The sequence below is a fragment of the Parasteatoda tepidariorum genome, chromosome 8, assembly GCF_982258835.1.
Source record: "Parasteatoda tepidariorum strain Cologne lab strain chromosome 8, Ptep-v5.0, whole genome shotgun sequence".
Lineage (NCBI taxonomy): Eukaryota > Metazoa > Arthropoda > Arachnida > Araneae > Theridiidae > Parasteatoda > Parasteatoda tepidariorum.
The window spans coordinates 50,273,929-50,290,877 of record NC_141762.1 but is presented as its reverse complement, the minus strand read 5'-3'; positions in this window follow the sequence as shown (position 1 = coordinate 50,290,877).

The window sequence follows — 16,949 nt, the reverse complement described above, 5'->3', positions numbered from 1 at the left end:
TCGATCTGTGGTAGAGGCATATTAAACTGGGTCAAATCCTCAATGTTCCATATGCTACATTCATTTTTGTTTGTTAGAAATTTACTTCCTCTTAATGATTCGTTAAATTTAACAGATCGCTCTTCAATTACAAAATTTGTATCGACATCATATATTCTATACGCGCGTCTTTCTCTAGAATAACCGACGAAAATCCCACGTTTTCCCGGAACATCAAATTTATTTCGGAATTGTTTAGGTATATGAAAATAAACTACGCATCCAAATACTTTTAAGTAGTTAAGTTTCGGTTCTTTTCCTGACCATATTTCAATCGGAAGATTTTGTTTATTTTTACGCGGTGTAAGATTAGAAATGTGTGTGCTAAAATTTATTGCTTCAGCCCAAAATTTTAATGGTAATTCACTTTCATACAATAATGTCCTAGCCCTTTCTACTAATACTCTTATTGCTCGCTCAGCATGTCCATTTGACGAAGGATTATACGGTACTGTTTTTTCATGTATGATCCCATATTTTTCTAGAAAACTATCAATCTCGTTATTAACAAATTCTAGACCGTTATCTGTTCTGAATCATTTGATTTTCTTATCCATTAAATTTTCATACCTTTCTTTAAACATACAAAACATTTCAAATACTTCATTTTTATGTTTCAAAAAATAAGAAAAGTACATCCCAGAAAAATCATCCACTAGTACTAAAAAATATCTTGAATTCCCTAATGAATCACAATTTATAGGGCCTGCAAGGTCCGCATGAATTAACTCTAATACAGAATTACTTTGTGCAATATTAACTGATGGATGACTCTTACGAGTTACTTTACTTATACCACAAGATTCACAATGATAATTTTCAAAATCTTCAAAATTTATGCCAATAACATTTTGCATTTTAACCATGTATTGTGGATTTAAATGACATAGTCTTTTATGCCAAATATTATAAGTATCCAAATTACTTACTTCATTACATTCTAACTCAGAATTATTTACACCATTATAATCAAACAAATTAGGTGAAATGTTACTACACGGTTCCATTAAAATTTCAAAACGATTGTTTACTTTTACAGCTTTTAAAACACTGCGATTATCATTAGTTAAAATCAAAATATTATTACCTTTAGATTCTATTTTATAACCTTTATCAATTAATTTAGATACTGAAATTAAATTGTTTCGTAAGTCTGGTACATATATTACATCGTATATTGTTAGATTTTTACTGCAATTATCAACTGCTGTTGTAGCTTTTACAATACCGATTCCTTTTGAAATTAAATTTGACTTCTTACCTCCTGCTAATTGTATTATCCCATTAACATAATTTAAGTTTTCAAAAAGTTTAAATCTTTTACCATGTGTGAAGTAGCACCAGAATCCAAAATAAAAACAGTTTTGTTTTTACCGGTAGCCCTAGAATTTATTTGGTGTTGTTCTTGTTCTGCGGTAAGTGCAAAATTTTCACTAGAAAGTTTATCTTGATTTTCAAATGCACAATGAGCGTTATTGTTTTTGGTTTTGTTCATGCCCGATTTATAGTTCAAAAATGTTCTTTTTTCTTGAGATGTTTGGTTTTGATTTCCCTCGTTCTTGTTTCGGAAATAGCAGTCTTTAGCTAGGTGATTCGTTTTATGGCAGATGAAACATTTCTTCCTGCTTCTATTTTCATTTTTATGTTTTACTCCGAATGCTTCTGTTCGTCTGGGAATATCATAGCATCATTAAGCATTGATGCTTCAGTCTTTTTAGTTATGATGATTGATGCATTGATAAACATACATTTCGGTGGCACCTAAAAGGCACGTTAAATTACTTTTATTCAATTATTCAGTTACATTCGTGTAACACATTGGAAGTGATGTGATTCAATTATATTCACTGAAAACTTAAAAAAAATTGTTCCCAACACTAGCGGATATCGAATGGGGATCCAGGAACAAATACGACTTTGGGCTTCAGTAAGACATTTTCTGAGACACAGGGGGCTAACGCCCCCCTCCCCTCACTATACATAGAAATTCATGTCTTATTAGGAGAATTTTCTTGATAATGATTGGTCAAGAGAAAATTCAAACTAAATTACACTTTAAGAAAATATAAATTTGAAATACATTAAATTTGATCAATCTCATAAGCAGGAAATTTTCGCCAATGAATTCTATTTATTCAGTAGCAAGAAACCTCCTTGCCTCATACTTAAAGCAAGACGTAACTAAGCAGCAAATATAGTTACAGGATGTAAATCTAAGCTGTGGCCTACTGATATTTTTTTCTAAAGTTTAACAAGTGGCACACTGGACATCGTAAAATAATGAACCATTATTTAACTGGTACACTAATCGAAATAAATTTGCGATTTCCGGTCTAGATATACTGCTAAAAAAGACTAATTCAATAATTGAAAGGAAAAAAGAAACATGTTCCCAAATCACATTGCCTAAACGTCTGTTACGTTCTTGGAAATGAAATGGGGATTAAGTTCATATGTAGCTAGGCGTACACCACTTTATTTGAGGCAAAATGATCAAGTCCGCTTCATAGAAAACTCAACAGCTAACAGTGCTTAATTCTAGTCAAATCTATTGCACTTTTAACTTAGTCACTTTTGACAGTATTCCCATGATATTGCGAAGTCTAAATATTTATAGAAATTTAGGCGTCACAATCCCCTAATATGAAAACAAAAAGTGGTGGCGAATATTCACAAAGTCACAAGTGAAAAAAAATTCGATAAGTAAAATGAAATACTAAATTTCATCCCTATTCAATGCGATACAGATTCATCATGAAACATTTAATATGAAACTACAAGAACCTTAAGGGAAACTGATATGTGAAGTATATTAGTAACTTAGAAACCTTAGAAATCTAATCTTCCGTTAACTAAAAATTCATCTTAAAAAGAAACAAGTATTAAAACTACCTTAAAGAAAACTGATATGTGAAGTATATTAGTAACTTAGAAATCTAATCTTCCGTTAACTGAAAATAAATCTTAAAAAGAAACAAGTATTAAAACTACTTTAAAGGAAACTGATATGTGAAGCATATTAGTAACTTAGAAACCTTAAGAATCTTATCTTGCGTTAACTAAAAAATACATCATGAAAAGAAATAAGTATTACAGCAGCCTTAAAGAAAACTGATATGTAAAGTATAACTTAGAAACCTTAAAAATCTAATCTTGCGTTAACTAAAAAATGCATCATTAAAAGTAGTAACAAGAATTACAACAACCTTAAAGAAAACTGATATGTGAAGTATATTAGTAACTTAGAAACCTTAAGAATCTAATCTTGCGTTAACTAAAAAATGCATCATAAAAAGTAGAAACGAGAATTACAACCTTAAAGAAAACTGATATGTAAAATATATTACTAAAATAGAAACCTTAAAAATCTAATCTTGCTTTAACTGAAAGACACATCATAAAAAATAAAAACAAGTATTACACATATTTAATTACGTTGTACTGCATTGAATGCATTTAAATTAAAAAACTGATCATTTATGAAATTAATATTTCTTTATTTTCTTTACATTTTTGTAGCGCATTTAATTGACGGTATCAAATAACTCAGAATTCATCAGCGCGCAATTTTATAAATTATAAGCAATGCATTAGAATTACTTACTTGTTAATTGATTTTAGAATAAAAAATATCAAAAATCCTTGTTTGTGGTGAATAAGTGATAGATCGTTGATGAAAAATAAATAAAGATGTGTAAAATTAAATACAAATATTTATTCCTATTCAACACGATGTTGTTGCGTCGTGTAGCACGAACACACTAAATAGAAAACTCATTACGAGTAAAGTTTACTAAATGAAAACTCTCTAATTTTAATTGCATTTTCTAAAACAAAAAAAAAAACAACTAGAAAAGTAAAAGAAAAACGTTTTAAACTGCCTTTTAAAAAAATTGCATCACGTACTTACAGCTGAATTGCATCCTCAATTTACTCTAAATTCTTTTACAGCCATTAGTTACATTCACCGATAATTTGTAACAAATTTATCAACTGAAGAATTCAAAAATAATTGTTCTTCCTCTATTTTTTATCAAAACTCTTCGCTACACTATATAACAAAGGACACATTTTGCTTAGAATGCTCTAAACACGTAATGTTGCAAACGCTAAGCGGTGCGTTAAAAAAAATACTTATATATTCGCGTCACGTACTACGATTTGAAATATGAGCTAACATAGGAAATTCACAAAGCAGAACATAACTTTATGTAATAACTAAACTGAAGTACCCGTGCAGTTTAAGAAATGGAATACTATAAAAATCTTTTTGAATATGATTTATTGTTTTCTGTAAAGTCAAGAAGAGTTTTTTGAAGTGCTTGCATACGTGTTGTTTTAAAATAACGTTGAAAAACGGTGCTATATAACGTTATTATTGTTTGAAAATAGCTTATATTTTATTTACATTTTGAGTGTTAGTTTTATTTATAAAGGTTTTATCATCTGTTTATTATTGATCTTTTTGTGGGATATACGCTACAAATTTGAGACAGAGATATGGTGATATGTATTATAACTTATGTTTTAGGATGTTAGATTAAAGTGTTGATAATCTCGTTAATGTGGCTTAGCAATTATTTTAAATATTTTTCTTAATTTAGTTTGCACTTTTAACGAAAAATTTAAAGCCATTGACGACAATCTTATGTACCATGCATTGTACCTTGCATCGCATGTTAACCACCAAGATTACTTCGCAATTAATTGTTTGTTTCCTGGCGATAAGAAAGCAGGCGCATCAAGATTTTTTTAAAAAGAAAAACAAAAGAACCCTCACGGACAAAAAAAAATTATCATACTGTATGGCAATGGCATTTTTGGTAAAAAAGAAAAGCATAATTGTTGTTTAAATATATATATATATATATATATATATATATATATATATATATATATATATATATATATATATATATATATATATATATATATATATATATATATATATATATATATATATATATATATATATATATATATATATATATATATATATATATATATATATATATATATACGGTAGTTAAACCATACAATTAGTCATTTTTCCATTCATATGGTAACGGCTTACCGGAAATTCTGGTTTCAAAATTATAATTCCTGTTAATATACATTTAGTAGAAAAATATAAAACTAAGCAGTAAATTTATCGAATAAATGGTTTTTTGCCATGCTCTAAGGTATCATGAAAAAATAAAAAAATTTATACCACACTTACTAATTTTTATCACATATTATAAAACTATGTCTTATTGTTAAGTTTACCAAAACTATTACCAGAGAACTTCTGTAGAAATTACCGACCTTTTGGTGCTCGCATAGAGCAATAAATTTAAGCATATTCTGGTAGTTTTAACCATACGTTTTTCTCAGTGTATTAAGTTTATTACTTATGGCTTTTTTTAAATTAATTTTATGATGTAATTAGGGTTAATTGTCAATAAAATTTAAGTTTTATCCATAACTTTTTAGCATAATAACTTAAGGGTAACATTTTCTACAATTTTGAAAAAGCAGGAAATCTTTGTGGGTAAAAATTGGAGTGAGTAGGAGAAAAATTAACTTTTTAGGGAGGGAGGATGCTATGCAATCTTAAAACGGAAATGAAACAGCTGAAATTTTTATTTAGTACAATACCAATACTTTGAAAGTAGACTTTCTCTAAATTGCCGGTTCTAATCCGCTAACTAATTTGACAAATAATATTTAAAATTAAGTTCATCATTTTAACTCACCGAACATGCGAAATATTAGCACATCATTTAATTTTTGTATCACTTAAATTTATTGATTAAATATACTTACTTGAAGATTTTCATCTTAAAATAATGCATGTGGAGTATGTAAAAATATGGAATATGTTATATAATATCCTATTTTTAACAATCTGTTTAAATGTGATGAAATGTGTGATGTTTATAGAAAACATAAAATATAAAACATGCAACAATATATTTTATTTTTAGTATTCTTTTAAAAATAATATAATACATAAAAAAAAGAAACATCTTAACAATGTATTTTATTTTTATTATTTTGTTAAATATGAATTTGTTAAATATGAAGTATGTAAAAATATGAAATATTTTGGAATGTATTTAATTTCTAGCATTCTGTTAATTATAATGGAATATGCAAAAATAGGAAACATGTTAAAAATGTATTTTATTTTTAGTATTATGTTAAATGTGATGTAGTATGTAAAAATAAGAAATATGCTACAATGTATTTCATTTTTAGTATTCTGTTGAATGTGATGGAGTATGTAATAATAATAAATATTTCATAATGTATTTTATTTTTAACATTCTTTTAAATATAAGGCATGTAATATGTATGAAATATGAAAAATATCATAATAACAATATAATTCATCAGTAAGAATCTGTTAATAAAATGGTTTTAGTGTAAAGCACTTTCAGCAAGAAAGATGTTTATTTTTTTATAACCATAGTTGAACAGCCAACCCAATTTTATGGGTTTACGACTACTAATGATCAACTCCGTAGCCATGTAATTTTGAACCCAATCCAGAAGACAAGGGAACTCCTGGATCGAATATTTGGAGAAATTTGCCTTCGTGGAGGACAATTTTTATAGAACTAACCCGCATTAGCGTTACATGGAGAGGAAGACCACGAGAACCTCTCACGATTAGCTTGACGGCAAGGAGACTCAAACCCATGACCCGTCTACCACTGAGCATATTTCACATCAGCACTGTGGTCGATGCAATCCGGATGCGGAATTCGTATCGATTGGGATTCGAACCCGGTTCGTCTCATTGGAAGGCGAACGCTCTATCCCCTGAGCCACCGCGGCTCAAGATGTTTATTTACCATCATTTTTCCTTGATAGCGATAAACAAATTTTAAAAAAAGTTAGACTTATTATCAAAATCATATTTAAAAGCAGGATTGACATCCTTAATATTCTGACATTTCAAATCGTAAAATATTTAAGGCAGACAAAAGCAAAGAAGAGTTGATAATATCCGTGTGGAATAATCATTTAAGCGCTCTAATCTGACTTGCAAAGTCGTATTTGCACTTGTCTGTCAACAACTTATCAAAGTAAATTGCTTTTCATTAGTTCTTCGGCTGGCAGAAGTGACAATAGAATAATGAAAGATGCAAGCCGCAATGTAATTATCTTCGTTGGGGAGAATTTAGATTCAATTGACATTAAGTGTTTTACCATCTCCCAGTCAAACCACATTATTTTTCTTCAAATTCTTGCAAGGCAGGTTTCTATTTTGGTGGTATGTCATTCAAATAATGAATCTGTTTCATTATCGTTTAGGACTGAAACTTAAATGAAAATAAAATGAATTCTGACTGCAGTTTTCTATTGCTTTAGTAAAGAGAAACACTACATTGATATTTCCGCATAGATAGTGCCATAGTTTTTTTCACAAAAAATTACTTAATATGCATTGTTTTGCAAGCTTTCGAATTCAAAATTAGAAAAGGGTTAGAAATAACTGCCATTTATAGCCAATTTTGAGAGCAATTTTCATTTTAAACTTTAGTTAACAGGAAAAATGTCTAAGAACTCTTTACATATTTTTAGGTAGCTGGATACAACGCTTTTTTTCTTCTTTTTTTATTTACCTTTTTTGTGAACATCCATTTTGTTCATTGTTTAAAAAAAAAAAAAATTATTCAAAAATTTTAAAAAAATGACGTATTACTGAGGAAAAAAAGTCGCGCAATTCTACATGAAAATGATAAAATTTACCACGTTTTCTCTGGCTGTACGGGAAAACCAAAAGCTCCTAAATTTTTACCGAAGTGCTTTAGATTTTAGAAGCGATTTTGGTATAATTAACAGTAAAATATGGTTTTATAATCAGTGAGAAATTTTGGAAAATGTAAAATTTGGCAATTTTATCTTAGAGCTCGGTTTAAAAACTGGTTAAATTTACTTTTCAGTTTCCAATTTTTTACTAAATATATGAAAATTGTAATTTTCAAAGCCAAAATTTTTGCCAAGGCTTAACAGTAAAATTTCCAAATTATCTGTTTAAATACCGTATATTTTTTTTTAACCATAACTAGCTTTTTTTTTTTTTTTTGCCAGAAATGTTATTCCTTATAAGTACAGTAATTTTGCCTAAACTATTTTCTCCGCCCTCTTCTAACTGAAAAGTACCAAATTTTCACCGTTTTTAAAATTTTATGTGTAATTTTGGTTTTTATTTCATTAAAAAATTACTAACGAATCATTCATTTTTTTCCAACTGGCTCTGATGATCTAAATTAATTTTTGTTTCTACTCTTGTTTAGTGATCTTTCTAGGCTGGGATAGCCTGGATGGTAGGGCGTTAGGCCCATGTCCAAAAGGTCATGAGTTCGATCCTTGCAGCTCGAAGACTCTCCGTGTACAAAATGGAGACTGGTGCAAGCTAAATCTCTTGGAGTCACAAAGTCCTCTAGGCTTCCATAACAAATCCATACTTCTGGGGGTACTAGATCGGGCTATTGCGCATGTGTGTGGTAGATGTCGAATTTTTGGCCATATATGGCATCACTGGAAACCAAGAAGAAGTGCACCTCCTTGCCTTAAAATAGCCTTGTCAGTAACTTATGAAGTTTTTCACGGAACAACGGCTGTTTAAATAATATATATATATGTGTGTGTGTGTCAGGGTGAAAGACCGAAATCGATGGTTGTTGACTTTCACCGGTGAATTATATATATATATATATATATATATATATATATATATATATATATATATATATATATATATATATATATATATATATATATATATATATATATATATAGTTATCTTTAGGAGTTAAATATTTCGTTTCTGATGAATTGAATACCTGGTTTTTGTACGGGTTAAAAGAATCCTAAATAATAAATAACCTAGCATAAACCTAGAAAATTATAAAATGAATATCATAATTTTTATTATTTTTATTATTATTATTTATATGGGATTTAGAAAAAATTTTAAAAATTACCTATACTAAGTATCATTTGGAGCGGAAAATAGTTATATTTGTGGATAGCAACATGTTTTCTGCTTATATGTAGCAATTTTCTAACTACAAATTCAATGATATTCTATAATGATCTCGCTTGAGCGTACCTAATACAATGAATCAAGATAAGTAACTAATAAAAAAGTTCAAAAGCTCTCCATGAAATTCGTTTTCGAATTAAGCAGAGATATGTACTCCCACAACATCATTGATGTTATTTATAAGTGGTCAAAAAGTTAAGCAGAAATGTCTGGAGTGTAATTTATAGCAATGCGTAATGTAAAAATTTATTAGAAAAAAAATCATTTTTGAAATATTCTGCCCAAACTACTTTATTAGAATTTTTCAAAATTTTGGAAGTTTAGGGGATAAAATATTCCCTTGTACTCACTGTCCATATTCCTGGACTGGGGCACAGCCAATGTGGATCTGTTAAAACGGGTCCCATAAACAGATGCACACACAACGCTTAAGGGGACCCGGAATCCCGCAAAATCCCGTATACAGTCCATGTTAAAAAGGTCAATTTTGCTGTACCTTTTCTCAGAATTTTACAAAGATAAAGGCTTGAAAGTTTTTACACATATTTTTATGACATTTGAGAATACTTTGGCATGAGCTTTTAAAAATTGTTTGTTTGAAACTTTTTAAAAAAAATTTTAGTGGAGCAATGTCAAAAAAAGGCGAAAAACAGAAGATTTTAAACTTTAAAATTTTTTAAAATTATACTTAATCAATTTTTCCACAAAAGCTCTTGTTGAATTAAAGTATAACACTTTATACATATCGTGTAATTTTTTTGCAGTATAAATCTGCAGTTTTATCATTTCAGAAAAGGTACATCGAGTTTCAAAAAACCTCATTTTGAGATACGAGGCAAAATGTCTAATTTTACAATAAAAAAATTTATAAAAGCTTTTAATCATAAGTGTCATATTATTTTCCTTGTTTTAATACATATACACAGTAAAATATATACAGTAAAATATATACAGTAAAATATACACAGTAAAATATATACAGTAAATATTTTATACATACAGATTTTATACATCATAAGTAAAATGGTGCTTTAAAATTATAGAAATAATAAATTAAAACACATAATTTAAAATTTAAACTTTGCCTTTCATCACTTAAGAATACGCCATACATCGGGGGAAACTTGTCGTCGCAAATTTTCTTTCATCCCCATAACTAATTTAAAGTTCAAAGTAAAGAAAAAGGGAGTTCAGACAAACCTAGAGTAAGTCATTAAGTTTCAAATACTGGCAATAAATTTTTAAAATGTCACAATGAAAATAAAATATGGGACAATAATTTAGGATTACGCAATGGAGAATTTCTGTTCTAATAATTTGTTTGCATTTTGATATTTAGAAAAATATTTTTCAGTGATTGAACATTCATGACTTACTCTAGGTTTGTTTGAATTCACTTTTTCTCACTTTAAATTTTAAATTAGTTATCGAGATGAAAGAAAATTTGCGATGAAAAGTTTTATACATAAAGGCAAAAAATATGCAATCGGCAATAAATTTTTAAAATATCGCAATGAAAATAAAATATGAGAAGATAATTGAAGATTACGGAATGAAAAAGTTTTCTTCCAGTAATTTGTTCACATTTTGATATTTAGAAAAATATTTTTCAGTGATTGAAACTTCATGACTTACTCTAGGTTTGTTTGAATTCACTTTTTTTGTCACTTTGAATTTAAAATTAGTTACGGAGATGAAAGAAAATTTGTTATGAAAAGTTTTATACATAAAGGCAAAAAATACGCAATAGGCAATAAATTTTTAAAATATCGCAATGAAAATAAAATATGAGAAGATAATTAAAGATTACGCAATGAAAAAGTTCTCTTCTAGTAATTTGTTCACATTTTGATATTTAGAAAAATATTTTTCAGTGATTGAAACTTCATGACTTACTCTAGGTTTATCTGAATTCACTTTTTTTTCACTTTGAATTTTAAATTAGTTACGGAGATGAAAGAAAATTTGTTATGAAAAGTTTTATACATAAAGGCAAAAAATACGCAATAGGCAATAAATTTTTAAAATATCGCAATGAAAATAAAATATGAGAAGATAGTTAAAGATTGCGCAATGAAAAAGTTCTCTTCCAGTAATTTGTTCACATTTTGATATTTAGAAAAATATTTTTCAGTGATTGAAACTTCATGACTTACTCTAGGTTTATCTGAATTCACTTTTTTTTCACTTTGAATTTTAAATTAGTTATGGAGATGAAAGAAAATTTGCGATGAAAAGTTTTATACATGCAGTAGAGTCCCGATTATCCGAGCCCCGGTTATCCGAGTTTCCGCTTTAACCGAGCTATCAAATATTTCAAGGATTTTTTTTTTGTTCTAGTTTATTTTTAAAAAAACCGCTGAAAAATAAATCTGAATTTTATCTTCCAAACACTCAGAAAAACAAAATCCAACAGCTTGGTCTGAGGAAATTATCGTTAATATCGTCAATAATGATATTGAATCTAGCGAAGATGATGAAGACAGTGATTATTAAAATCAACATATAAAAATCTCTCATACAGATGGACTAAAAGCTATCGAATGTACTATTGAATATATAGAACAATAAAAAGAGGCGACACCAGCTATCCTGTTATCCCTAAAAAAGGCGAAACATTACTACAGAAAAGCGCCATAGTTACGTAGAACGAAAAACGATTAAGGACTTTTTTTAAGTAAAAACTATTTAATTCTCGTAAAGTATGCTTTTTAAAAGTCTTTAAGTAAGCTTCTTAATTATAATATGAATTGTATGTGGTATACTCGTATACATTTTGTAGTTCTTAAATATATTACATTTATACCTTCTCTTCTTCTTTCCGGTTTTATACTCTTCGCTTTAACCGAGTTTTTCAGTTATCCGAGTTTGTTGCGGTCCCCATTAACTCGGATAATCGGGACTCTACTGTATAAGCAAAAAATACGATTGACATTTTAGTAATTATTATTTATATGTTTCTGATTACAGGGTTGCATTGGAGCTGCAAATTATATTTGCAATTCGATCAAAGTAATTGATACCTTCCCCTTGCAATATACACGCCTACTAAATAATGCATGTGAATACTTTGAAGCCCTTTATAAGTGAACTGTATGAACCCTCTGCTACAATAATCGGGTGAAATGAGATGATGAATGTATAGTTTTCAAAAGAAGGAAGTGAATTAATAAAAAAATGAGTCGATACAAGATCAGTAAGTAGCAAGAAGACCACACGTGAAAAAGTGATTAAAATTACTTAAGATTAATATGATTCAAACATAATTTGACTTTTTATTTCAATAGTTCAAATTACTGAATTCCTTGAAAGAAGGATGCACGGAATTTTCGAATAATGAAAATAATTTATAATTAAATCAATATAGATCTACTTGTATACATGAGTATATTTCATCGTTTGCACGGCAATATACCTTATCTTATCTCTAATATAATCTGATAAATAATATGCACTGAGCAATATTCATTTTTGAAGGATTAAATTTCAGATGATTTTGAAGGATAAAATCTACGTACAACGAAAAAATACAAGCATTTGTAGTAATCAATAGTAATTACAGTATACTATGTTTTCATACATCATTATATTCAATTTTAACTGTTACATTATATGTCGAATAATATGCAATGTATAGTGCTGATTTTTTGAGGGATGAAATTTATTCATGAAATTAAGTATTTATGACGAATTTAAAATGATTTTTAAGGATAAAAACTTCATAGACTGAGATAATGCAAGTACTTTATAATAAAACAATATACTATGCTTTCTATAGAATAATATATCCTATTTTTATGTCAGTTATCTCTTTTAAAAAACATGCTATACATAATACTGATTTTGTAGGGATAAAATTTGTGATGCTTTGGTGAGATAAAAACTTTCTCGAATGAGAGAAAGCAAGTATTTTATAATAAACCTATATATATTAACTTATTTTAAATCTAATTTGAATAATATGCAATGTATAATACATATTTCTGGGGGATTAAATTAAGGACTATTTTAAGAGATATTGTTAAGAATATTGAAAACTGTTAAAAGAAATCAGAGGATGTAAAAAAAAAATTTGAAACTTTACGCAAGTCATTAAAAACGTTTATTATTAGACAATTTAAACATTTTAATTTTTCTTTACTGCATTTATAGTTTTAATGAGTTTCATGGATTTAAGATGTAAAAGACTTTAAAGATGTAAAAGCAATACAATAAGGCAAATAAGGCAAAATTTTCTTAAAACTTTTTTGCTTAAGGTTAAAAAATAATGTACAATTTTTTTCAAAATATTAACTTTTCAGTCTAAAAATTTTAATATTTAATGTATAGAATTGTAATGTTTAAGACATTAAACTAAAGCAATTTTGAACTAAAAAATGTTGTATAACAATCTATGAACAAATTATATTGCTCATAGATCTGTATAAAATAATTTGCTATAAAATGTAATAAATCCAGCCGTTCCTTTGGTGAAAAACCTGGTTTTAGCTTAATTAAATATTCATATCTATTTTAATATTTATGAGCTTTAAATCATATAGCCCACAGCATTTCCATTAAAGTTATAAGAAAAATCTATATAAAACAAGTGAGAAAATTTAAATTGTAACACATAAATTTTGATTTAATCAGGAATACATGCGATTGAAAATATTCACTTGTGAATTACCTGACCGAAATAAACACAAGAATGTTTTTTTATTTTAGAAAAAGGCAACATACTCACCAACAGAATCAAGTGGACTGATCGTTAAAACACGGTTCCCAGCAGATCACCGAAGTCAAGCATCACTGGCTATGATCAGTGTGAGGGTGGGTGACCACTTTGATCAGTTTGCGTAGGGACCGAGGGTGTGCGGTATAGATCCTCGTTAAACTGTTCTACCGTAAAGTGCTCGACTTCGCGCGCAAGTCGTCTGGCTACCGAAGCGGGGTTGCCATCCCCTCTGTAGAGGATCAAAACTGTGATGGCATGTCTTCGGATCATCCTCAGGGATGTTTCCCAGATCATCGCCAATAGCCCATTGTGCAGCTCTAGTGCGACGTAAATGCACAACAACAGCAACAACACCAACAGAGTCAAGTATTTAATTCGAAAATTATACATGGCGAAAATCAATTTTATTTTCTTGAAAGTAAAATGTCTCTAATTTATTAAGCAAAGAAAAAAAACTTTTAAAATATTTAATAAACTTAAAAAAAGAAAAGTGTTACAGGCTAACAACATGTGAAATAGCCCTTAAACGAAATTTTGTTCGATGACGCAGCAGAGTAACGTGTGCTTATTTAATTTTTCTACATTTATTTATTGTTACTTATACGTATAATAAATCTTGTATCTCATTAAAAAGTACGAATTTTATACCCTTATCAAATTGAAGAACAGATAGCACAAGTTAGAGAAATACATCAAAACGATACATTCTAAGCTTACAGTGGGAATTCTAACCCACTTCCTCCACAGAGAGTTTAGAATTTACATTTACGGAACATTCCGTCAAGCAGTCCTCATGTGCTTTTATTGAGCAACAGTTATTTAATTATTGTTACGTATTCAATCGTAGTCTTGTGTGGCAGTCAGGAAAAAATCCCTGAGGATGATTCGAAAGCATGCTCTCATAATTTCGATCCTTTTCAGAAGGGATGGCTCCTTGCTTTGGTAGCACAATGATCTGAGCACGAAGTCGAGCATTTTATACATTTCGAGCATGAAGTACATCCTTGATCGCCTCACAGATTGGTTTATTGGAATTACATACCTTTGCAGGCTTGTGTGCTCGATTTAGGCTTATAAACCTTCGTCAAATAAAAGACAGATAGAACAATACAGAGAAGGACAGCACGAAGATACATCCAGGGTAACAGCGGGATTCGAACCCGCTACCTCCATGCTTTGCGCAGCCATTGGCGAGCGATACCGCTCGGCCAAGGAGGTCCCCGCCTCACAGACTGATCAAAGTGGTACCCCATCCGTTAACTAACAGCATCTCATGATGTTTGGTTTCGATGATTTACTGGGAACCGCGTCTTACAATATGCGTGATGCATGTCAAGTTGAAAAAATAGATAAGTTGGTACTTCATTTGCTTCACAATAGAGCTGTACGATAAGCTATTGAAAAACAGATGGTACAAATTAGAGAAGGATATCACAAAGATACATGACTGGTTATGGTGGTAGCTGAACCACGCTAGAAAATATTTGGAGGATAAGCAAGACCGCTAGGCCATGGATGTCTCTTCTAAAAGAGTTGTGTCATCAATTCAGCTCTGCAATTGTAAATATCATTTGGATTCAAAGAGAATTGGGAACAGATGTCTGGCAAGGCTACTGCTCTGGCTACAAAGGCTCTAAAGTGCGAAGGTGGAAGAATCGAATCTTGCCGATACATTCTGGATTTACCTTTTCACTCTGGATTTGATGCTCTTCTTTGATTTGCGCTATTTGTTTTACTTTACGTAAAATTATAAACCCATTTTTGTTCTATACGGAGTATGTGTGGAAGTAAGTAAATAAATAAAACAGTATATGAGTACCCTATCCAGCACTAGGAGTCCCGCAGTGGATTGATCGTTAAGACACGGTTCCCAGCAGATCACCGAAGTCAAGCATCACTGGCTACGGTCAGTGTGCGAGTGGGTGACCACTTGGATCAGCCTGCGTAGGAACCGAGGGTGTGCGGTATGGGTCCTCGTTAAACTGTTCTACAGTAAAGTGCTCGACTTCGCGTGCAGGTCGTCGGGCTACCGAAGCGGGGGTGCCATCCCTTCTGCAGAGGATCAAAATTGCGATGGCATGTATTCGGATCATCCTCAGGGATGTTTCCCAGATCGTCGCCAATAGTCCATTGTGCAGCTCTAGTGCCACGTAAATGAACAACAACAACAACAACCAACACTAGGAGCTTGTTAGTAATATTGACTCCCCTGACACTAGAAGGTTGTGATTTCTTAAATAATAAGCAGTTTATCAAGCATCACCATGACTTGTTTTGAATTGTTCATATACAACATTGTAAAAAAAAAAAAAAAAAAAAAAAAAAAAAAAAAAAAAAAAAAAACGCCAGTGAAAATTGCTGGAATTTGGGTAACTAGAATCTTTTAATTTTATCTTTATCTTATTCTATCTTTATCTCAGTGATATTTCCCAGAAGCTCTAGTGGGACGTAAACTAAAGTATTTACCTATCTCTTTTCTCAAACAGTCAAAAAGGTTTGGATGTTTTCAATACCACCTACCTCAGAACTAATTCTTTAATTTTCAAAAGCCTTTTATTGTTTTTTTTCTCTTAAACACAATTTTGAAATCCTCAATTCATGTGCTTTTAAAAAATTCCTCTAATTTTTTTTTTTCATTTCTCTGTAAAATTATCTTATTTTTCCTTCATTTATAAATTTAAAAAATTAAACCATATACGACTACCACAACTTATTAACAGTTAAATCTTTCATAATTTCTATGCAAAAGTTGAGCCTTCCAAGGCGAGCGGGATCGTCAATTCGCGAAACGATTTGTAGCATGGGGGTAGATGGCTCGAATCAGCACCGTAACCTTGAATGCATCTTAGTGATGTTCTTTTATACAGTTTTTAGTTTGACAAGAGCTTATAAGCCGTTTAAATTGTAATTGGTTTACAAGCCTGTTTATGAAAAGATAACAATTAATAAATAAGAAAACGCGTAGTTGTAGTTCATTTACGTCGCACTAGAGCTGCACAATGGGCTACTGGCGACGGTCTGGGAAACATCCCTGAGGATGATCCGAAGACATGCCATCGCAATTTTGATCCTCTGCAGAGGGGATGGCACCCCCGCTTCGGTAGCCCGACGACCTGCACGCGAAGTCGAGCACTTTACTGTAGAACAGTT